We start from the raw sequence: 25,924 nt of genomic DNA on the forward strand, positions 1-25,924 counted from the left end.
ATTAAGAAAAAAAAAAAAAAAAAAAGAAGAAGAAGAAGAAGAAGAATGAATGAATGAATGAGTAGGTGACTAAGGGTGATTGTCCAAGAAAGAAACTACAATTTCTGTTAAATTTTGAGACCTGGGTCTGTTGACAGAATCTGCTAACTAATGAAGTGCCTGAGTTCCTCAGAAAAAGGCACTTGACAATGCAATGTCAAGTATATACTGTAATGATTCCCCTGATCTTTACCCAAAAGGTTCTATGACTACTTATGGGGGTGATCATAGACTGGAAGAGGAATATCAGTCATTTCAACAGCAATTGGACACAAGTTCTGACTTGACTTTATCTAGTGATTATCGTGTCCCAGTTAGAATGTGTATATAGCTGGGCCAAATAATTAATGCAGTCTTGGCCAAAGTCCAGTGAAATGTATGTGCACTAGGTTTTTTAATACTGTTATCATTTCTCTGATCACCAAATGTAAAAAGGAGATTGATATATTCAGCATTTGGAACAAATTTATTTGAATCCTTGGTCTGTGGAGTAAAAGCTAACATAGTGGAGAAGACTAGTAGAAATCTTTGGGGTTGTCCTCTCATTAAACAAGGTAGTAAATCCAAAAGAGTATCCCCTCTGGGAAGTATGACAAAGATTAGTAGCACCCTTAAGGATTTTCAGGATACAGGTATAGTGGTCTCTGTTGTTGTTGTTGTTGTTATGTGCCGCCCAGTCGGCCCCAACTCACAGCGACCCCTCCTTGGGTTTCCTAGGCAGTATCACTATGGAAGTAGATTGCCCAAACTTCCTTCCGAGGAGTGGCTGGTGGGTTTGAACCTCCAGCCTTCTGGTTAGCAATCAAGTGCCTTAGACACTATGCTACCAGAGCTCCTATAGTGGTCTCTAGTAACTCTCAATTTAATTCTCCAGTCTGGTCCTTGCAGAAAATAGATCTTATAGAATGACTATATACTATTATTGTCATTGTTAGGTGCTGTTGAGTTAGCTCTGACTCGTAGTGAACCTATTTACAACAGAACAAAACATTGCCTACTTGCGCACTATCCTCACAATCCTTGCTGTACTTGAGCCCATCCTTGCAGCCACTGTGTCCATTCATCTTGTTGAGGGTCTTCGTCTTTTTTAATGACTCTCTACTACACCAATCCTTCTCCAGGGAATGGTCCCTTCTAACAACATGACCAAAATAGGTGAGACAAAGTCTGGTCATTCTTGCTTCCAAAAGAGCATTCCAGCTGCACTTCTTCCAGGATAGCTTTGTTCATTCTTCCAGCAGTCCAAGGTACTTTATGTATTCTTCACCAACGCCACAACTCAAAACCATCAAATATTTTGAAAACTTCCTTGTTCATTGGCCAGCTTTCACATGCATATGTTGTTGTGGTTGGTAGACTTCATTGAGATGGCTCTGACTCATAGTAAAACTAAGTACAAGACAATGAAACACTGCCTTGTCTTGCACCAGCCTCAAAATCCTCACTATACCTGAGCCCATTTAGCAGCTACTGTGTCAGTCCATCTCTTTGAGGGCCTTTCCCTTTTTTTGCTGACCCTCCACTTTACCAAGCATGATAGCCTTCTCCAGGGAATGGCCTCTTCTGACAACATGACCAAAGGAGGTGTGTGGAAGCCTGGCCATTCTCACTTCCAACGAGCATTCCAGCTGCACTTCCTCCAGGACAGATTTGTTCCTTCTTCTGGCAGTCCAGGTACTTTCAGTATTCTTTGTGAACACCACAGCTTAAAAGCATCAACTCTTCTTTGGTCTTTCTTATCCATTATCCAGTTTTCACATGCATATGAGATTGAAAATACCATGGCTTGTGTTTGGTGTATCTTAATCTTCAAAGACACATCTTTGCTCTTCAGCGCTTGAAAGAGGTCTTTTGCAGCAGATTTGCACAATGCAATAAGTCATCTGATTTATTGTTGGTTGTGGAACCGAGTAATATGAAACCTTTGACTACTTTGATATTTTCTCCATTTATTGTGATACTATTTCTTAGTCTAGTTGTAAAGGTGTTTGTTTTCTTTATGCTGAGGTGTAATCCATACTGCAGACTGTAGTCTTTAATCTTCATCAATAAGTGCTTCAAGTCATCTTCACTTTCAGCAAGTTAATGAGTCTTTCTCCAATCTTGATGCCACATTCTTCCTCATATAGTCCAGTTTCTTGGATTATTTTCTTAATTTACAGATTGAATAAATATGGTGAAATGATACAACCCTGACACCCTCCCTTCCTGATTTTAGCACACAGTATCTCCTTGTTCTGTTTGAAAGACAGCCTCCTGGTCTATCTACAGGTTCCTCATGAGCTCAATTTAGTGTCCTGGAATGCCTATTCTTCTCAATGCTATCTATAATTTCTTATGATACACAGATACAAATGCCTTTGCATAGTCAGTAATACACAAGCATGCAACTTTCTGGTATTCTTAACTTTCAGCCAAGATCCATCTGACATCAGCAATATCCCTCATTCCACTCCCTCTTCTGAATCCAGCTTGCATTTCTGCAAGTTCCCTGTCAATATAATGCTCCAACTGTTTTTAAATTATCTTCACAAGATTTTACTTGCATGTGATACTGATGATATTGTTCCATAATTTCCAGATTTTGTGGGATCACCTTTCTTTGGGATGGGTACAAATGGATCTCTTTCAGTTAATTGGCCACATTCCTGTCATTCAAATTTCTTGGCATAGACAAATAAGTGCCCCAGTGTGTCATTCATTTGTTAAAACATCTCAGTAGCTATTCCATCATTCCTGGAGCCTTGCTTTTTGCCAATTCCTTCAGTGCAACTTTGACTTCTTCCTTCAATACTATTGGTTCTTGATCTATGCCATATCCTGAAATAAATGAATATTGACCAATTCTTTTTGATACAGTGACTCTGTATATTTCTTCCATCTGCATTTGATGTTTCCTGCATCATTCAATATTTTGCCCATGGAGTTTTTCAATGTTGCAACTGAAAGGTTGAATTTTTTCTTCAGTTCTCTCAGCTTGAGAAATGCCAAGAGTGTTCATCCCTTTTGATTTTCTAATTCCAAGTCTTTTCACATTTCATTATAATAATTGACTTTGTTTTCTCAAACTGCTCTTTGAAATCTGTTCAGCTCTTTTATCTTGTCATTTCTTCCATTTGCTTTAGCTACTCTTTGTTCAAGAGCAAGTTTCAGAGCCTCTTCTGACATCCATTTTGGTCTTTTCTTCCTTTCTTGTCTTTTTCTTATTGTGCTTTAGGGACAAATTTACAGAACAGTATTTTTTCTACATTCAACAGATTGTGTATATTTGGTTTCCCTCCCCAATTACCATCTCCTACCCTAACCCACTCTCCTGTGCTCCCTACCCAGTGACCACAACCATCCCTGTGCTCTTCTTAGTTATGTACTTCTGTCTATCTGGCTTTTCCTCCACGTGAATATTGACCCTATTGTGTCCTGTGGCCTATTGCTCCAAGGGAGGTATCTCCATAGTGTAGGTGGGTGTTTTGCCCTGGGTTGGGTGTTCTGCATGTAACTCTTACTAATGTTGGGCTGAGAACCAGCCTTTGGGAGTGAGTATTATCCCAGGCCTGAAATGAATCCCAGGCCCATAGTCTTGTGGGTCCCACCAGACTCCATCCAACCAATAATTCTGGTTGTTATTGTATTTTTGAATGACCTTTTGCTTTCTCAATATATGATGCTCTTGATGCCATCCCACAATTCATCTGGTCATTGGGGTCCAATGCATCAAATCTGTTCTTCAGATGGTTTCTAAATTCAGGTGGGATATAATCAAAGTCATATTTTGGATCTCATGGACTTGTTTTAATTGTCTTCAGCTTCATCTTGAACTTTCATGTGAGCAATTGATGATCTGTTCCACAATCAGCTGCTGCCCTTGTTTTGGCTCAAAATATTGAACTTCTCCATCACATCTTTCCATAGATGTAGGTGATCTGATTCCTGTGTATCTCACCTGGTGATGTCCATGTGTATAGCTTTCATTTATGTCATTGGAAAAGGATATTGGCAATGAATAAGTCCGTGATCTTGCAAAATTTTTTCATGTGATCTCCTGGGTTATTTCTATCACCATGGCCATATCTTCCAACTACTGGTAATTCTTATTTGTTTCCAACTTTTGCATTCCAGTCACAAGTAATGATCAATACATCTTGATTGCATGGTCAATTTCAGACTGTAGAAGCTGGTAAAAATCTTTAGTTTCCTCGTCTTTGGCTTTAATGGATGGTATGTAAATTTTAATAATAGTAGTATCAACCATTCTTCCTTGTAAGCATGTGGATATTATCCTATCAATGACAGCACTGTACTTCAGGAGAGATCTGGAAACATTTTTTATGACTATGAATGCCACACCGTTCCTGCCAATTTGTCTTTGACTGCATAGTAGATCATAAGGTTGTGGTTATCAAAATGACCAAAACCACTCCATTTCAGTTCACTGATGCCTAGCATATCCATCTTTATGCATTCTGTTTCACTTTTGACAACTTCCAATTTTCCTAGATTCATATTTTATAGATATCCAATTATTAATAGATGTTTGCAGCTGTTTCTTCCCATGCTGAGTTGTGCCATGCAAGGAAATGAAGGTCCTGCAAGCTTTACTTCATCCATGTCATTAGGGTCAATTCACTTTGAGGAGGCAACACTTCCCCAGTTGTATTTAAATTCCTTCTGACATGAGAGGCTCATCTTCTGGCACCATATCAGGCAATGTTTCAGGACTGTTCATAAAGTTTTCTAGTTATATATCAGATTGTGCTTCACTGCTGTTCATAATGTTTTCACTGGCCAATAATTTGAGAAGTGGATGTTCCTTTCCTTCTTCTGAGTCTGTCTTAGTCTAGGAGCTCCACTGAAACCTGGTCACGATGGGTGATCCTGCTGTTATATGAAATACTGGTGGCATAGCTTCCAGCCTCACAGAAACACATAAGCCACCACAGTATGGCAAACTGACAGATGAGTGGTCTGTATATGATGCAATTGAAAATACCATGGCTTGTGTTAAGCCTACCTTAGTATTCAAAGTGACATCTTTGCTCTTCAATATTTTAAAGAGTTCATATGCAGCCAATTTGCCCAGTGCAATATGATGTCTGATTTCTTTCTTTCTTTTTAAATTTAAATTTTTATTGTGATTTGGGTGAAAGTTTACAGAGCAAATTCATTTTCCATACAGCAGTTCATACACATTTTGTCTCATGACATTGACTGCAATTCCCCAGAATGTCACAACTCTCTTCCCACTTCCTCCCCAGAGTTACCTCTTCCCTGGGTCCTTCCCTTCCATGCACTCCCACCTCCTGAGCTGTCTCCCTAGGCAACACTGACCTTCTATTCACCCATGATTGATTGCTCCAAAGAGTGTATCTACCTGAAGTAAATGTTCAGCCCGTATGCCTGTCTATCATTTGGCTGAAAGCTTCAGGGCTGAGTTCAATTCCAGACCTGAAGGGTGGTTAGGGGCCATAGTCTCAGGGGTCTCACCAGCAAATGGTCTTTTTAATTTTTTTTTTCCTTTTTTTATGATTTTTAGTATTGTTCCACATTGTTTTCCCATGATGTCTGATTTCTTGACTGCTGTTTCCATGGGAGTTGATTGTGGATCCAAGTAATATGAAATCTTTGACAACTTCCATCTTTTCTCTGTTTAATGTGATGCTAACTAATCATCCAATTGTGAGGATTTTCATTTTCTTTGTGTTGAGGTGTAATCCATACTGCAGACTGTAGTCCTTAATCTTCATCAGCAAGTGTTTCAAGCCATCTTCACTTCCAGTAATCAAGACTTCGTCATCTGTGTATCACAAGTTGTTAATGAGTCTTCTTCCAATCCTGATACCATATTCTTCTTCTATAGTTGAGCATCTAGGATTGTTTGCTTTTCAAACAAATTGGATAAGTATGATGGAATGATACAACCCTGATGCACTCCCTTCCTGATTTTAACCATGCAATAATCCCTTGTTCTGTTCAAATATCAGCCTCCTGGTTTATGTACAGGTTCCTCCTGAGCACAAGCAAGTGTTCTGGAATCCCCATTCTTTTCAATGTTACCCATAATTTGTTATGATCCACACAGTGAAAGGTTTTTACATAGTCAATAAAACACAAGTAAACATCTTTCTGGTATTCTTTCCTTTCAGCCAAGATTCATCTGACATCTTCAGTGATATCCTTTATTCTGCATCCTCTTCTGAATCCAGCTTGCATTCCTCAAAGTTCCCTACGGCAACCATTTTGACTGCTATAAACTCAAGTAAGTATAAGCCCTGATTACAGCTGCAATGCTGAATGTGAGATTTTGGCTAGAATACATTGATAAATTCCCAGGTATATGACATTAGGCCTTGAAGTATCAAATATGTTCTTTTCTACTGCAGTTAGAAAACAAGATAAGAAATGGTTTTTATTCACATGGATCAAACATTGATATTCATTGATATACATTCAATGTTTTGTCACAATAATATGTTAATTCTCCCACCTTGTCATAATATAGTCAGAAGATATCTGGACCATCTGGGTATCCCACAGAATATCACATTTATATGTTGTATATCCAATGATACCACATTGATCAAGAAGAATGAACAAGAAGTGGCTTGCATGCTGGAGTTCTTGGTAAGATACCAGTGCTCCAGAGGGTGAGAGATAAACTGTATGAAGACTATGATAAACTCTATGAAGGGGATGGCTATTTCTGTAGTGTTTAGGTGCCATGTGGTCAGGGACATGCAGGGATGTCTCATCTAAAATAGAAGCAAATTGTTGCATCTTGCATTCCCTTATCATAAAGAAGGAACAACACTTGGCAAGCCTCTTGTGTTCTGGAGGCAATATATTTCATACCTAGAAATGTACTTTAGCTGGTATAAAAAATGATTTAAAAAAAAACAAAAAACGCTATTAGCTTTGAATGAGGGCTAGAGAAATAAAGGGTTTTGCCATACATTCAAGACACAATGTAAAGGACTATGCAGTAGATTCAGGATAAACCCTTTGGGTATATTATAAAGCAGAAAGACCCTATTGTGCTGAAAAGAGTTCTGGTGGTGTAGTGGTTAAGGCATTTGACTGCTAAAAAATAGATCAGTGGTTTGAACCAATCAGTCGCTCCACAGAAGATGAGGCAATCTTCTTCCATAACGATTTACAGCCTTTGAATCCCAGTGGGGATTTCTAAGACTTGGAATTGACTAAATAGCAGTGAATTTGGTTTTTGAGTTTTATGGTGCTGAAGGATCAGTGGTGGGAAAAATGAAGTATGAAAATTATGACAAACTCCATGGGAAAATCATATCAAAGACTTTGAGAATCTAAAGCAAAGCCATTCATTCTGCAGTGAGAAATCATCTGGCTTCTGTAAAGCAGCTACTGGATTTTGGTAGAGACCAATATCAGCTGATTCTATTTGATCCATCAAGGTATTAATTTGTGTCTAACCAGCAGAAATCTATCATAATGATAAATTTAAGATTGAGCCTGAGCAGACCCAAAAGTACAAGAAAGTTGCATGAGCATGTAGCTTTGATAGTCCTATATTAACCACAAGAGTTGCTCATGCAACTAGAAGTTCATGCATGTGTCTATATTAGGGTATTTGGTTGAGATTGTGTGACAATTTGCTTAATCTTTGATTCTCAGTTTTTTAGCAGTTATGAAGTAGTCATCCCCTATGATGAGATCTGACGAAATGTGATCACATCCATTATGAGACCTATGAGTGGTCAATTAGTGGAAAGCAGTTTCCTGGAGTGTGACTTGCTTCCAATATATATGGATGCTCTGGCAAAGCTCTCTGGCTTTTTGGGCAATAAGGATCCTGCACCTGGCTCACCATAATCTGACTTCTGTTTCTTTGCTGTATTGCCTGTCAATCTGGAGATAATTGCCTTTACAGCCTGTGAGCTGTCTGCCATCTTACCTGCCTATCTTGGATCCATCAGTCTGTATAGCCAGTAGCCTGCCACATTGTCTGCTGGTCTTGGGTTCATTGACCTTGCAGCTATGGGAGTCAGGAGAAGCCTCCAGCCTGATATCTGACCTATAACATGGGACTTGACATCCTTTACAACCATGTAAGCTATTTTATTGAGATAAATCTCTTTCTTTCTCTCTCTATCTATCTTTCTATCTATGTATCTATCTATGTATCTATCTATCTATCTACACACACAAACACACATACACATAAGATTCACTGGTTTTGCTTCTTTAATGAACCCAGCACAAGACATTTGGTACTGAGGGTGGTTCTAGAGAGACAAAATCATAAGGATTAATTTTATAATTTAGTTCTTAAGTCTGACCAGTCTTAAAGGAACTGATGACTGTGCTTCCCTTAGTAAACAGGGCACTGCTGATCCATGGCATGGGCACTCTGGTGGCATAGTGCCTGTGTTAGGTTGGGTTCACTAGAGAAGCAAAACCAGTAAAGTTTATATATATATGTATATAGAGAGGAGCTCTGGTAGCATAGTGGCAAAGGCACTTGACTGCTCACCAGAAGGCTGGAGGTTCAAACCCACCAGCCACTCCTCGGAAGGAAGGTTGGGCAATCCTACTTCTTAGTGATACCATCTTGGAAACCCAAGGAGGGGTCAGTATGAGTCGTCGACAGCACATAACAACAACTACAACAATATATATATATATATATATATAGAGAGAGAGAGAGAGAGAGAGAGAGAGAGAGAGAGAGATTTATCTTAGGAAAATGGCTGACATACTTATAGATTCTTGGATCAAATGTCAAGCTGGAGGCTTTTCCTGACCCACACAGGTGCAGGGGCTAATGAGTTCAAGGGTGGCAGGAAATATACTGGCTGTTGACTCCAATGAATGACAATGAATCCAAGATCTCCAGGACAAATCATGGATTGTTCACTCATGGAGAGTTGTAGACATCAAAACAGGATCCCAAGCCACAGAAGAGTGGATCATTTTCCCAGGAATTCCATAGATATATTGGAAGCAGCCCACACCACTAGCAAAACTCCCTTTCAACCAATTGGCTGCTCAAAGCATATGCTTATGTATATGATCTTATGATCTTATCATGGGAATAACTTATCTCATAACTGCTTAAACCACACAGAATTGTGGTTCAGCCAAGTTGACACACAGCTCCAAATATCACAGTTCACCCCTTGTCAACTTGCAGTTGTATACATCTCCTTAACTTTATATAATCTCTAAATAAAGACAATTATAAAATCATATTTGTGCCTAACATGATACACTAATGTGTGTACAACCGAAACACATTAACCCTGTTTACATATCATAGTTTATAACAGAAAGACACAAAAAAATTTCATGCACATATACAATGAAGAAATATAACAATCACAGTCCCCATTTCTACAAATGGTCATGTAGTTGTAGCTGATAGTCAGAACTACCTTCTTTCACCACCCATTCCATATTTCCCCTGCCCTCAGCAAGCACCTCAGTTGGTCATGGTTCTTTGCCTGGTGAGGTGACCCAAACCTTCATTCCTGAAGGCTCTGGGCATTAGTAGTCATATCAGAATCAGATTGCTGTAATTTTCCATTGACTTTAATCACAGGGCATGGTAGTACTAAGAGAGGTCCTAAAGAATTTCCTGTATTCCAGGCATATACTTCTTTATCTCTGTTATGTAACATCAATCCAATTTCCCCTTGGTGATCAAGATCTATCATACCAGATAGTACAGGAATGTCCTTCTTTGTTGACCCAGAGTCATGAGGAAGCCAAAATGAACAGGTGGCATTCTTAACTCCTAGTTCAATGCAATCAGTATTGTGCCTCCAAGTGGCAGTGTTCTTCCCTTTGGGCCTAAGATATCCAGACCAGCAGAGTATAGGGTAGCAGGGACAGGAAGCACATTTTTTTTTTTTTTTTGAGTGGTTCACTAAGGGTAATAGTGAGTGGTCACATTCCTGTTTCCATCCCTTGGCTCCTGGACCCTTGAATCCTGGTTATTCGAGAAACAGCACTGTATATTAGATGCTGGTTTAGAGCATACACAGCCTCCTAGAAAACATTGTCCCAGCCCTTCAAGGTATTGCCACCTAGCTGGTGATGTAATTGTGTTTTTAGTAAGCCATTTCATCATTCTATCAAGCCAGCTGCTTCAGGATGATGAGGAACATGGTAAGACAGTGAATTCCATAAGCATAGACCCATTGTCATACTTCATTTGCTGTGAAGGGAGTCCCTCAATCTGAAGGAATGCTGTGTGGGATACCATGATGGTGGATAATGCATTCTCTAAGTCCATGGGTGGTAGTTTCAACAGAAACATCGTGTGCATGGAAGGCAAATCCATATCCAGAATAAGTGTCTATTCTAGTAAGAACAAAATGCTGTCCTTTCCATGATGGAAGAGGTCCAATGTAATCAACTTGCCACCTATTTTTCCTTTTTGCTTTTTCTTTAGTAATGGAGGTAGAGTCACCAGTGCCTTTATGATTAATCAAATTGGAGAACCAAAACAGAATCAGTGAGAACCAATTTAAGAAGCCCATCCTTCTGATTTTGTCTCTCTAGAACCACTCTCGGTACCAAATATGTTAGGCTAGGTTTTCAACAGAAGCAAACCAGTGAAACTTTTATCTATCTATCTATATCTATATCTATATCTTTATTGGTATCTGTATCGGTATCTATATCTATATCTATATCTATATCTATCTATCTAAACACACACATTGCTGTTGTTATGTGCCATCGAGTGGGCCCTGACTCATAGTGACCCCTCCTTGGGTTTCCGAGGCAGTATCACTACAGAAGTAGATTGCCCAATCTTCCTTCCAAGGAGTGGCTGGTGGGTTTGAACCATCAGCCCTCTGGTTAGCAGTCAAGTGCCTTAAGCACTACATGTATGTATATATCTCTATATATACATATATAGAGAAATTTATCTTAGGAAAATGGCTCACACACTTATAGAAGCTGGCAAGTTCCAAGTTATTGGATCAAACTTCAAGCTGGAGGCTTTTCCCAACTCACTTAGATGTAGGGGCTGAGGAGCTCAAGTTTGGCAGGCAGTATACCAGCTATTGACTCCAATGAATGATGAATCCAAGATCTGCAGGACAAATGGTGGATTGTTCACTCACAGACAGTTGTAGGCAGAACAACAGGATCCTGATCCACAGAAGAGTGGCTCTTTTTCCCAGGATGTCCAGAATATATTGGAAGCAGGCCACACCCCTAGGGAAACTTCCTTTCAACCATTTGGCTGCTCAAAACATATACATCTAATCTCATCATGGGAATAACCCACATCATAACTGCTTAAACCACTCAGAATTGTGGTACAGCCAGGTTGACACATAACTCCAACTATCACATTGCCTAAGGCTTTTGACTGCTAACCAGAGGCTGGTGGTTCAAACCCACCAGCCACTCCTCAGAAAGAAGATTGGGCAATCTACTTCTGTAGAGATATCACCTGGGAAGCCAAGGAGGCGTCATTATGAGTTGAATCTACTTGATGGCAGTGAGTTTGGTTTGGTTTAATCCATAGCATGAGGTGGCACTATTGATATGCAAAGGAGGCTCTGGGTAATTACATGTTTGATACTTTCCTACAATTTTGTCAGAATGAGAAGCATAAGGAAGCTGGATTGTTGGTCCTACTTATGCTAGACAAAGTGGTGAAAGAAAAAGAGGAGCTCAGGGCTTTGGAGTCACAGCTGTGACTCCAAAGTCACAAGTGCCAAGTAAAAGACCTCAATGTTTCCATTTGTGCCATGAAAGAAAGTCTTATTTCTTATAATAACAAAGGTGATGTTGCTGAAAAATAAACCAAGCATTTATCGGAGGTGTGGCTGAATTGAAATGTAAATTGAATTCCTAATCTTGAATGATGTCTGATGTTAAAGTGAGGGCATTGATTAGGAAGAAGTGAGATCCTGAAACTTTGGATGGGGACACATGGACAGATAATAAGGAGTCTGGGGGCATTGAGCCCACAAATTCCATTGCATCACTCCTGCCAATAGAATCAGCCCTCTTACCCCTATCTGATGAGATTCACCCAGATATGCCTGATGAATCATTGTCTGAGGTATCACTTGGGATGGCACCTGAGGTGTCTGGGGCATTGCTAGAAGTAAATGACTTACAAGATATTCCTAAATGTTCTCAGGAACCACCTCCACCACCTATTCTGTTTCTAGACCCATAACTAAACCTTAAGTCCCAGTAAGCCCCAAAAAGTGAAGTACAAAACATGACCTAGGAAGAAGTATGCTACACTCTGAAAGAATTGTTTGATTTTTCTAATATGTAAAAACAGAAACCTGGAGAATATGTGTCAGAATGATTATTAAGGGTGTGGAATAGTGGTGCAGGGAACAAAACGTTGTATCAGTCTGACTTTATTGATTTGGGTCAACTAAGCACAGATTCTTCATTCAATGTTTCAGCTTGAGAGGTTAGGAAAGGATCTAATAGCCTATTTGGTTGGTTTACTGAGGTATGGTTTATGCAGTGACCTACACTAAGTCAAATTGAAGTACCATACCTGACTGGGTATGGTACAGAAGTACCATACCTGACTAGGTATGGTATGCAGAAGAAGGTATTCCAAAGGCCCAGAACAAAAGAAAGCTCGGTCACTTGAGCCACATGATCTGGTTGATCCAATGATGCTTGAAGTGTCATTAAAAGATAGAGATGCTGTTTGGAGGTTTTTGCCGGCCCTTCATAGTGAATCACAGCACAGACCCTTAGGGTTTTGGAACAAATTGCTGCTATCCTCTGCAGATAACTACTCTCCTTTTGAGAAACAGCTTTTGTTTTCTTCCTGGACCTTAGTAGAGACTGAATGCCTAACCACAGGTCACCAAGTCACCATGCAGCCTGAGCTGCCCATTGTAAACAAGATATTGCCTGATCCACAGTCATAGAGTTGGATGTGCACAGAAGTACTCCATCATTAAATGGAAGCGATATATGAGATCAGACTCAAGCAGGGTCTGAAGGCACAAGTAAGTCACATGAGAGAGTGGCCTAATGTCCATGGCCTCCACTCCAGTCATATTACCTGTCTCTCCCAGTCAGCACCTATTACCTCATGGGGAGCTCCTTATAATCAGTTAACTGAAGAAGAGAAAACTTATGCCTCATTTACAGATGGTTCTGCTTGAAAAGCAGGCACAACTCAAAAGTGGACAGCAGCAACACTGCAGCCCCTTTCTGGGACATCACTGAAGGACAGTGGTGAAGGCAAATCCTTCCAATGGGCAGTGAACCCAGTTGTTCACTTTGATTAGAAAGAGAAATTGCCAAATGTGTGATTGTATACTGATTCAGGGCTATGGACAATGGTTTGGCTGGATGGTCAGGTACTTGGAAGGAACATGATGGGGGAATTGGTGACAGAGAGGGATGGTGAAGAGATATGTGGATAGACCACTCTGAATGGGCAGATGAAGTGACAATATTTATATCTCATGTGAAAGCTTACCAAGGGGTGACCTCAGCAGAAAAGGATTTGAAGTGGATAGGTGATATGTTCTGTGAAAACCAATTATTCTTTCTTTCTAGACACTCCTGTCATTGCCCAATGGGCTCATAAATAAAGTGGTCACAGGGGCAGAGATAGAGGTTATGCATAGGCTTGGAAACATGGACTTCTACTCACCGAGGTTGACTTGGCTACAACCACAGCTGAGTGCCCAATCTGCAAGCAGCAGAGACCAACACTGAGTCTGTGATATGGAACCATTCCTCAGGGTGATCAGCGAGCAACCTGGTGTCAGATTGATTACACTGCACCATTTCCATCTTGGAAAAGGCAGTATTTTGTTTTTACTGGTATAGACTCTAGATACATATTTGCCTTACCTGCATGCAATGTTTCTTCAAAATGTACCGTCCATGGACTTAAAGAATGTCTTATCTACTACACTTATCCCACATAGCATTGCCCTGGATCAGAGGACTAATTTCACAGTAAACCATGTGTGGCTCATGGAATTCACTGATCTTACTATGTTCCTCATCATCCTGAAGCATCTGGTTGGATAGAATGATGGAATGGTCTTCTAAAGGCACAATTATGGTGCTAGCTAGGTGGCAATACCTTACAGGGGTTGGAACAATTTTCTGCAGGAAGCTGGATATACTTTAAACCAGCTGCTGGCTGCAGAAGCTGATGAATCCAAGATTGGCAGGTAAGACGGCAGGTCACTTGTACAAGCCCAAGGAATTGGTGGTTAGATGATAATGAGCCAGACACAGCATCCAGATTGAGCAAAAAGCCAGAGAGCTTTGCCAGAACATTCATATATATTGGAAGCAGACCACACTCCCAAGGAAAATCCCTTTCAACTGATTGACTGCTCAGATCTCATCATGGATATGATAACATTATATCAGATGTCATAATGGGGGGGTGATTACATCATAACTGAGAAACATAACTCAGATAAGTCCAAAATCAAGACATTGGCTCTAGGAGGTAGTCTTTCCTTTTCAGTATCCACACATGTTTCTTGGCCCTGCTTGGTGTGTAAAGCAGATGGATCTTCACATGATCTCTTACCCCTGTGTGTTTGTGTCTGTGTCTATTATGGTTTTTTTTTTTTTTTTTTTCAATAAGACACCACTCAGAAGTGATTGGATTTAAGACTCTTCCTATACTGGTAAGACCTCATGAAAATAAAAAAAGAAAACCCCTATTTCCAAACTGGGTCATATTTATAGGTACAGAGGTTAGTATTACAATATATCTATTTTGGGGATACAATTCCATCCATAACACATGGGTTTTCAGTTATGTAGGTCAAGTACAAAATGTGTGGTTGTATTTCAAGCTACATTTGAGTAGAGTAGGAGAAAACTTTTTCATTATCAGTGTTCCCACTTTGTATGAAAGAAAAAGTGTTTCAAGGTAAGAATATATACAGAGTTATGAGCAGTTCACATGGTGTGACTGGCTGCTCAAGGTCCTGAATGCTTAAAAGTTAACAATATCTGAGACAGATACATATGGATGGACATATGGGAGTGGGTACATAGTGTGAAGATCTTTGTATGGCTTGTGAATTCCCACAAGAAAGTATCCCTAGTAGAAAAATTACTAGATTACAAAGTAGGCAAAAAATAATCAATTGGTAGATATTAGACCACCTTTGTCATTAATCAGAACTGGTATAATGTGCCTATGATTAGAGTGGATCCAGCAGCAGAGATGGAAGTTTCACATGTACCCAATAGCATGTATTTTCACTTGCCAAGCCTAATCTAGCTAATAACAATGGTGTATCTGTAATGTGTCTCTATTCCTTGAAGAGGACAGCCAGCAACTTGATAGTAAGTGAGCCTCTTTTGTCCTGGCTTGCCAACGGTTAATTCTCACTGAAATAGATGGCAATTCTGCATATGAGTTTGCTTTTCTTGATATACAAGGCACTATAATCCAGGGACTTTTTGATCCAGAAGCATGGAATCTCATGCTGTTTAGAATCCCACTGGTAAACCTATTTCACAATTAAATTGCTGGAGAAGGATTATTACCAAGGGATACATGAATAACATTAAAGACCACAACATTTTGAAATTATAGGTCTAATAGAGTGTTAGAATGGCTTGGTGAATGTACAGTCAAAGCACCCGCTCTAAGGAAATACTATGGAAGAATGTGATGCCATGCTCCAGGATGCAGTAAAGTCATTGGATCAGAAAACCAAAAAACTGAACTCTCTTCCATTGAGTCTATTCCAACTCATAGTGACCATTTAGGACAGAGTACTACTGCACCATAGGGTCCACAGGGTTTCCAAGGCAGTTAAATTTATGGAAGCAGACTGCCACATCTTTTCCCACAGAGCAGTTAGTGGGTTTGAACTACCAACCTTTTGGTTAACAGCTGAATGCTTTAATCACCATGCCACACAGAGTTCTTTTATTGGGTTAGAGACCTTTATAATACATCAAGGAGCTCTGGTAGCATACTGCCTAAGGCATTTGACTGCTAACCAGAAGGTTGACACTTCAAACCCACCAGCCACTCCTCAGAGGAAGGTTGGGCAATCTACTTCTGTAGTGATACCGCCTCAGAATCCCAAGGAGTGGTTGCTATGAGTTGGGTATGACTTGACGTCAGTGTATAATACATCATGTCTAATAGAGGTATTCATGGATCTGAGAATTGAGAGTGGAGAGCAGGAGTGGCCCCACTGGTTTATAATCACATGATATTAGATATGTTCATAGTTTTTTGGAAAGTGAGACACAACACAAATACTTGGATAGATGAAAAACATTACAAGACCTCTAGCATGCTAGACACTTCTTGTTCATTATTCTTGAACAGCATGCTAGAGGTCTTGGTAAGACACTAGTGTGCATCAGAAGGTGAGAGACTCGCTGTTACCTATAGCTCTAAATGAGAGAAGACTATCAGGCTGGGTCACACAGAGAATTTCACCCAGGGTCAAGGTAATAGCAAACATTATAGAAGACTGTTTACGCCTCGCAGGCGGAGTAAGATTAGGTAGGTTTTCCAGGCTTCCTGGGGTTAAGCATTTTGAATGATTTTGTGGGCTCCAGGGCACAGATTTCCATGATTCAGAATTGAGTAGATCACATCTAACAACAACAGGGTATAAAGACTTTCCCGAGTTGTTTGGTCTCTGGTCCTGGGAATTAGAGCAGGTGCCTAGTGGTCCTGAAGTTTGAGAGACAGATAGGGAAGTTGGATTGTGGATGTAATCAGCTGCTCAAAAAGAGGAACTAACCAGTCTTTGAGTTAAGACATTTCAAGAAAAAAGTATATTACATCCTCTTATCATCATTCCCAATGATCCACAGGGAGACTTTGTATTTCTTGTCCCTATAATTCTGGGCTCTGCAGGGTAGTGTTCCTGGTTGCTGAATGAAGTACACTCTTCCTAAGGACACAACAAGGCTCCCATTGAGATATAATCTATGGCTACTACCTGAGCACTTTGGACTCTCTGTATCCAGGAACCAGCAGGTGCAAAGTTACCACCTTGCAGGAATGATTGATTTAAGCAGTAGGAGCAGTTAGGCCTGCTGATACACAATTAGGGCAGGGAGGAGAAATATGTGTGGAATTAATGCTCCACCTGGGTCCTTTTTGTTTAATTGTGACTGTGAATGGACAGGTGCAGCAACCTAAGTCATCAGGGGCTCAGACCCTCAGGAATGAAAGTTTGGGTCATAACCCCAAATGGTACAAAGGTCAGGAGTTGGCATAGCTGAAGGCAAAGGGAATTTAAAATGGATAGTAAGGAAAGAGGCAATGAATATGAGTTGTAGCCTTAAGACCAACTTCAGTGATAGTGACTATAGTTTTTTCCTAACCTCTATCTTCTAAGTTTCTCCTCAGTAGAAGCCACTGGAACTCTGGAAAAGCTATTTCTTGAATGAATACAGAAGTGGATCTATATGGCAAAAGGGGGAGACAATAGCATCTAAGGAGAGATATAGCTCAGATCTCCCTTCATAAAAGAACTTGTCAGTCAGCTGCAAGTAGTGCAATTAGCTAATAACCTCAGTGGCATAGTGCCTAAGGCGTTTGACTGCTAACCAGAAACCTGGCTGTTCAAACCTACCAGCCACTCCTCAGAAAGAAGACTGGGCAATCTACTTCCATAGTGATACTGCCTCAGACACCCAAGGAGGGGTTACTATGAGTCGGATTTGACTCGATGGGTGAGTTTGGTTTGTTTTTTGGCAATACCTTTGGGATCTGCTTCACCATTTGAGCCAAGGCCATATCATCCAGATGGTAGGGACTCCAGGGCCTGGCCATTTGTACCCAACCAAGACTTTTCTACAGATCATCATTGTGTTGAGGTTTCTCACTGGCCTGTCTAAGGCTTTCTCAGATTGCATCTGAAGCTGTGTTTGCATCTGAGGCTTTACATGGATAATCTACCTTCCTTATCTTTCTCTTCTTCTGACTGTTACAATTGCAGCACAGCTTAAATGCTTGTCCTGCCTCTACCTGCTCCTTCCCCTTTTTGCCTTCCACAGGCATTACTCCCAAAGAATTTCTTGTATATCTAACTCTTGGGATCTCTATCTTGGAAGATCTCACCAACATAGGAAGGGAGGGCATAAGCACTGACTCTTTTCTCAAGAATAGAAAGAGAAAAGAATCTTGCATTCCCATTTTTCTTCTCTCCTTTTTCTGTGTAAACAGACATAATAAACCCAAACAGCCTGGTCACTAACTCAGTTTTAGAAACACCTGCATCTTTTGTGATATTCCAAAAGTCTCTCCCTAGAGTTAATTTTCTGCATTAGGAATTATTCACTGCTGTCGAGTAGGATCCAACTCATAGTGACCCCTGCTTGGGTTTCCGAGGCGGTATCACCACGGAAGTAGGTCGCTCAATCTTCCTTCCAAGGAGTGGCTGGTGGATTTGAACAGCAGCCTTCTGGTTAGCAGTCAAATGCCTTAGGTACTATGCTACCAGATCTTCCCTGAGAATAAGCGGGGATGATGTTGACTACATCTTCATTTTCTGCTCCATGTCATGTCTCTGGATTGCCTCTGTGGCATCAGAAAGGTGAAAGTCAGGAAGCTACGAATCCAATAGCTCTGCTTGTATGTAAAAGTGTCTCAATTCTTTCAGCAGAAGGCTTGTGGACTACACTTTTTCAATACAAAGTACAGTGCTGGACAAAAAGAAAATACCAAGTATATAACTGCTGCATTGCCTGAACTATGTTATATAAGGCAGTGTAGCCTAGAACAGGAAATTGCCTTCAATGTTTCAAAAAAGCACTCTGAGTTGCTTAGCACTCTACACTTTCATTCTTTTTTGAAATGTGAGTTAAGTCATGGAGTGATTTCGCATTCTCAATGAACAGATTTCTTTCAAACCAGAGATTCAGTGAGAATTATTTTTCAGTGGAAAGGAAGCACTTTCCTAGTCAAGCTTGGGGGTTGTGCTCATAGTGACATGGGACAATGTATGCTTCCTTTGGCTTTTAAATCTTCATTTCTCCTTGGGGGGGGGGAATGATCAAAGCTTTAAAACAAATCCAAAAAGCTCCACAGAACAGACAAATTGCTGAATTATGTGCTTTAAGTCCCCTGGTTCAAGCTTTCTTGCTATGTGGATTCCAGCCGACACGTTGTAAGAACCACTGGTTCAAACTGAATTTTCTCATCAGGAAACTAAGCCATCTTAGTTTTAAGGTCATTTGAATCACAAGGCTAACCTGATTCTTTTTTCATTTTCCAAAATATCACAAATAGTTTTTTTTTGTTTTTTTTTAAGCAGGAAAAAATCTGGCTTCAGTTGTTAATTTCCTCTGTTCTGTCAAGATTAGGCTAGTAGTTCTGAGTAATTCTGGCTCATTTTCTCAAGGGACTGGGCCTGAAATAATCCAATGTTTATTTTTATACAAATTCTCACAGTACTACAACATTTCAGTGACTTCTTGGGATGTTTCTAGTTTTTCACAGGCCAAGAGGCCATTCTCAGAGGTAGCTCCTTCATGTAAACCTAAAAATGGCACTTTCCCACATTATAGTTTATCAGGAAGTTTAAAGTTCAAGAGTTCTCCTCTCTTTTCTTTCTCATCACAGGGAAAGGAAAAAATAAGGGGCAGTTCTAGCATGTAAGCTCATTCCAGCATGGCCATTCCATTTCAGTATTTTGGAACCTGGGAAAGAGGCAGGGAGATTGTAGTATATCTTGGCTGAGAGATGGCTAGACTGGGAAACAAGACTCTCTGTCATTCCCTGTGTCATTCTCTGTGTGACTCTGACCTCTTCCCAGCATTCCTGACCCCACCTCTAAGTTAGGGAAAATGACGCTTGTCCTGTAACCCTCACAACATTCTCCCAAAGTCATGAGAGACTGTGTTACACAAAATGGGAATCCTGTTTGGAAGGCTGGATTGGCCTCTTATACGCCTTCTCAGAAATCCCTGGGTGATGCAAGCAGTAACCACACTCAGGTGCTCACCAAAAGTTTAGGGGCTCAAGTGCACTCAAAGGCTCCTCGCAAGAAAGACTTGGAGATCTACTTTGAAAATATCAGCCACTGAAAACCCTACAGAATGTAGTTCTATTTTTATATACTTGGGGTGGCCATGAGTTGGAATTACTTGACAGCAACTATTTATTTTATTTATTTTTACTCATTCTCAAGAACTCTCCCTTTCAACCCAAGTTGTACAATCACTGTCTCCTCTATGTTACATGCAATTCCCTAACTCTACACTTTAATGCCTGCTGCTGTTTTGCCCATTTTATCTCAGCTCATACCCAATTCTTCAGTCTCACTCTTTGCCTTCCTGTCAAATCATATGACACTTTTTGTATGATACTTTACTTTTATACAAATTACTTGCTAATGTTTGTGTGGATATATTAAAACATATATATACATATTTTTGCATCCTTTCTAATAGAGAGTACACTGGAAGCACTCTAATACTGTTTGACAAAACAATCTATCTTTATGTTAGTTCCTTTGCTTTTAATAACATTATGACCCTCTGTGGACACACACATTGTCAATATTGCACACCAAAATGTGATTATGCTGTAGGCATTCAAGTGTATAAAATGGACACCAGAAGAAACTGTTTGAAATATTTACCTTAGAGTATTAAATTTGATCCTAGAAGGCAAAAATCACTTAGCTCTGTCAGGTCCAGAGCTATATTTAAGTTTATTGTTTCACAACAAGTCTGGTCTATTTCAGTATATTGTTCTCTGTACAAGGTCTCCCTGTAACCATGCATTATTATAGACTGTTGCCAGCATTCTCAAACTTTCAGAGATGGCTCCTTGATTACTTGCTTCCTGCCCCAGGCATTCTTGTTGTTAGGACTGTCATTAAACAAAGCAGCCTCCTTGGCATTGTATTCTGACAAACAATTTGCACCTTTGCAAATTGATTAATGGAAAGAGTTTGTTTTGATAATTGATCCTTGACTTGTATTTTAAAGGACAGCAATCATTTTCCAGGACTTCTATATTTGTTACAAATGCTTTTCCTGGAATTTTAAAAATAATTTAGAAACATTATTTTAAAATGAGTATCAAGAAACAGATTAAGGTTGGAGACAATTATTGCAATTTCATGCTTATGAGTTTATATACTAGTGAGATTGAGCAAGTTAATCAGAATGTAGAGTGACCAACTCTAGACTTTTATCTTCTCCCCTTGTCTTTCTCAGACTCATTCCCATGTCCCTAACCCTAGGTGAGGGGTAGTATCATTGCCACAGAGGCAATGACCAATCTGTAGTACAGCACACAGAATGAATTTTTAAGTCTCAAGTGTTGTTACTTTTGAACTAGTCTTTATGAAGACAAAAATATGAATCCTTGTTGATTAGCTGCATTAGAAAATGCCCTGTATTGACAACTGTTCTTCATTTCATGCTCCAGGTCAATAATTCTATCAGTCATGCAGCCTTTGGCAACAAAGAGGGAAAGTTTTCCACAATAAATCTATTGTATTCATGGATAATTTACAGTCATTCTTGTTTTCTGGTTTTTAATTATATTTTGTTAGTTGTTCCCCGCCCCCCCAAAAGTAAAGCTTAAGGGAAATTCATACAAATATCAACAAATGTCAAAGATCTTCGAATAAAAATGGGAAGCAGAAACTAAGCAGGAGGATTAGTGATAGTTACTGACAGATTTTCTCGGGTAGATAATTTGATTGATAGGTCATTTTTACTGTCTATTGAAATCTAGTGTAAAATCATTATTCATAAAACTGTTGCCATCATGTTGATTCCAACTCATAGCAATCCTATAGGACAGACTAGAACTGTCCCAGAAGGTGTAATCTTTAAAAGGGCTCTGATGGGGTAGTGGTTAAAGCATTTGGCTGCTAACCAAAAGGTTGGTGGTTCAAACTCACCAGCTGATCCACTGAATGAAAGATGGGGCAGTCTGCTTCCATAAAGATTTATAGCTTTGGAAACCCAGTGGGGGTCACTACGAGTTGGAATAGACTTGATGGCAATGAATGAATCTTTATGAAAGCAGATTGCTGCATCTTTCTCCCATCCTGGTGCAATGCCAGTGGGTTCTAACTGCAGACTTTTCAGTTAGCTGCTGAGCACTTAACCATTGTGCCTCTAGGACTCCTTCATTATTGGTTGTTGCTGTTGTTATGTGCTGTCGAGTCAGACCCGACTCATAGCGGCTTCTCCTTGGGTTTCTGAGGCGATATCACTACAGAAGTAGATTGCCCAACCTTCCTTCCGAGGAGTGGCTGGTGGGTTTGAACCGCCAGCCTTCTGGTTAGCAGTCAAGTGCCTTAGGCACTATTGGTAGTGAATCTTAAAAAAGTATTGGTACAGCATATTTTAAAAATGGGAAGGAGATTTTTGAAGCCATGGAGTGTTAATAATTTGTCCTTATCCCTTACATTAAAAAAATACTGCACTTTGGACAGTGAAGTAATTCTAAGATTGGAATCCTATTTAAGAAACAGGTGAGAGTTAGTTGGAACATAGTTAGGTGAAGAGCAGTTGCCAAAAGATTTAAAATGACACCGTATCACACGTAAAATTTATGTTCAATAGTTTTTGAGGTAATAAAAATAGAAAAGAGTGGTTTTTCATTTTATACAGTATACCATTTTTATAAGGGCTGGAAAATAATGCTTCTGACATCTCGAAATCTTAAAATTCCCACAGGAAATAGGCAGAGATGGATTTTGATAGGAAAAAAAAAATCCATTTAAAACTCTTTATAAGCATTTTTCATATTATTTAAGTAGTAACCCTTTACATATTGCTGGGGAAAAGATTAGGAAATAGTATATGTCCTTAACTAGTTAATGAAAAATTTAGATAAACAAAAGAGTTGCTTAAATATACATTTTTCTCAGGACATAATTTGTCTTATTAGAATGCTTTAAGGAAATATTGTTCTACAAAATTCCAATGAGACATGCTAAAAATAATGTCTGACAGAAGTGTTAATTTCCTATATAAATATTTAAATTTACAACTATTATACTTTATACTTTAAAAAAAGGACACTATACACATTTCCTTAAGGGAAAACTAAGGCCCAGAGAGCTTAAGAAACTTGCCCAATGTCACAGAGCTAAAAATTGTCAGGGTAGGATTGAACCTTGGTTCCTTTACTCTAGTTTTCTTTCCATTATACTGAATTGTTGTTATTGTTGTTTTGTGCTGTCGAGTCGGACTTGACTCATAGCCTTGGGTTTTCAAGGCGTCACTATGGAAGTAGATTGCTCCATCTTCCTTCTGAGGAGTGTCTGGAGGGTTTGAACTGCCAGCTTTCTGGTTAGCAGTCAAGTGCCTTAGGCACTGCGCTACCAGAGCTCCCTTATACTGAGTTACCATTGCTTATTTGAAAGATTGCCCAGTCTTCCTTCTGTGGAGTGGCTGATGGGTTTGAACCACCAGCCTTCTGGTTAGTTGTTAAATGCCTTAGGCACTATGCCACCAGACCTCCTTTTTTTTTTTTTTTGGTTTTGTTTTATTTGAAAGTCTGCTTTACTTTCTTTCATTGCAAGAGGGAAATCTTGTTATAAGTTGGATATAAGACACGGAAAGTGGTAGCTTGGTTGAATGTCAGTTGTCATGCAAAGGTCCGGTAAGCCAAAAGTCTGGATTTACTTTATGAGCTAATTCTTATCGTTGTTTAGTAAAGTCTAAGATATTCATTCTACATAGATTACACAATTGGATATGAGCCAGAAAGTACATGATTAGAAATTTTTGTTATTGTTGTTGTTCTAAGGAATCCCCAAACATGACTAGCTTTATATCAAATTATAAATAAATAAATGAAAGTTTCCTTTTGAACTGCCTGTTTTTCCTCTTAGTGTTATTCTTCCCATCAGAGTTTCTTCCATATGGGATCTAGTATCCTATTATTTCTGTGTCATCCTGGTATTTCAAAACCTGGAGAATATCAGTCATTTTTAATTTATTGAAAATTTAAATGAATATGCTACCTTTCCTTAGAGTATTATTTATTTATTTATTTATTTATTTAGACATTTCTGTTGTGAAAAAAAGGCCATGTCTCCTATCATAAGAATGAATTGAAACACTAATTGCCAGGTAAACAAACACTTTTATTTATAGGAAGGACTGTCTTCTATTCCCTTGAACTCATATCACCTATGTAAATGTCTAGTCAGTTTTTTCCTTACCTTCTTTTTGGCATCTCCTTCCTAGGACAATAATCATTGACCCTCTTGCTTATACCAGAACTTGTAAAATAAATTGTTATTATTAGTATTATTTTATTAGATTCAGTTAAATTCATAAAAATTTATTAAGGCCTTCTATTGGATAAAGGAGCTCTGGTAGCATGGTGCCTAAGGCACTTGACTGCTAACCAGAAGCCTGGCAGTTCAAACCCACCATCCACTCCTTGGAAGGAAGGTTGGGCAATCTATTTCCATAGTGATACTGCCTTGGAAACCCAAGGAGGGGTCTCTACAAGTCTGGACAGACTTGAGGGCACTTAACAACAAGAACGACATTGGATAAAGAGCTCTGGTAGCATAGAGCCTAAGGTATTTGACTAGTAACCAGAAGGCTAGTGGTTCAAACCCTTCAGCCACTCCTTGGAAGGAAGACTGGACAATCTACATCTGTAGAGATACTGCCTCGAAAACTCAAGGAGGTGTCGCTATGAGTCAGAATCGACTTGACAACGGTGAGTTTTTATACTGGATAGGTGCTATGATTGGTACTATGAGAAAGAGAAAGATGAGTAGGACACTAAACTATCCTGAAAGATCTGGAATATTCCACAGTCTGATCTTGGGAAAAGTTTGGCTTAATCATTAAGTTTCCCCTTTCTTATCTTCCTAGCTCAAAACACAGCTGCCATATCATTCTTTACCAATTCCAGACAGCCACACCCATCTGATCCAAGTTTGTATTCTAGTTAAAAACCATTTGTTATCTCTATTATATAATATAATACAGTGAATCAGGACCCTTTATAGTCTTAAAAATTATTCAGGACCAAAAAGCCTTTTGATTTTGAGAGTAATGTCTATCAGTATATAATATATCAAAAATTAAAGAAGGACCCTTTGTGGCACAGTGGTTAAGTGTTAGGCTGCAAACCGAAAAGTCAGTGATTCAAACCCACCAGCTACACCCTGGAAGGAAGAGGTGGCAATCTTCTTCTACACTCTCCTATAGGGTTGCTAAGAGTAGGAATCAATTTGACAGCAACAGGAAAAAAAATTAAAGCTGAGAAAGTTTAAAATATGATTTATTTATTTAAAATTTTTTTCTAAAATCAGTTTAGGCAATATGTGTGTGTCTAGGAATTTTTCAATGAGGTAATTTCTTGTCATACAGTTGTTTATAGTATTCTTTCATAATTGTTTTTATTTGTGTAAGGTCGGTAGTAACAACTCCACTTTCTTTTTAAATTTTAGTTACTTGTGTCTTCTCTCTTTTTTCTTTGTCAGTCTAGCTAAATGTTTGTCAATTTTACTGACTTTTTCAAAGAACCAACTCTTGGTTTCATTGATTTTCTCTACTGTTATTCTATTTTCCATTTCATTGAATTCTGACTTAATCTTTATTTTATTGTTTACTTTCTTCTGCTAGCTTGGTTTTCTTTTGTTTTCTAGTTCCTTGATGTGTACAGTTAGAGTATAAATTTGTGATCTTTCCACTTTTTTAATGTGCTTGTTTAAAGTTATAAATTTCCCTCTCAACACTTCCTTTGCTACAATACCAAATAACTTTGTGTGTGTGTGTGGGGGGGGGGTGATTTGGGTGAAAATTTACAGAACAAATTCACTTTCCATACAGCAGTTCACATACTTTGTCTCATGACATTGACCACAATTTACCACAATGCAATAGCTCCCCTCCCACTTCCTCCCCATATTACCTCTTCCCTGTGTCCATCCCT

This window comes from Orycteropus afer, unplaced genomic scaffold, assembly GCF_000298275.1.
Source record: "Orycteropus afer afer isolate SDZICR_OR568_19922 unplaced genomic scaffold, OryAfe1.0 scaffold00105, whole genome shotgun sequence".
Lineage (NCBI taxonomy): Eukaryota > Metazoa > Chordata > Mammalia > Tubulidentata > Orycteropodidae > Orycteropus > Orycteropus afer.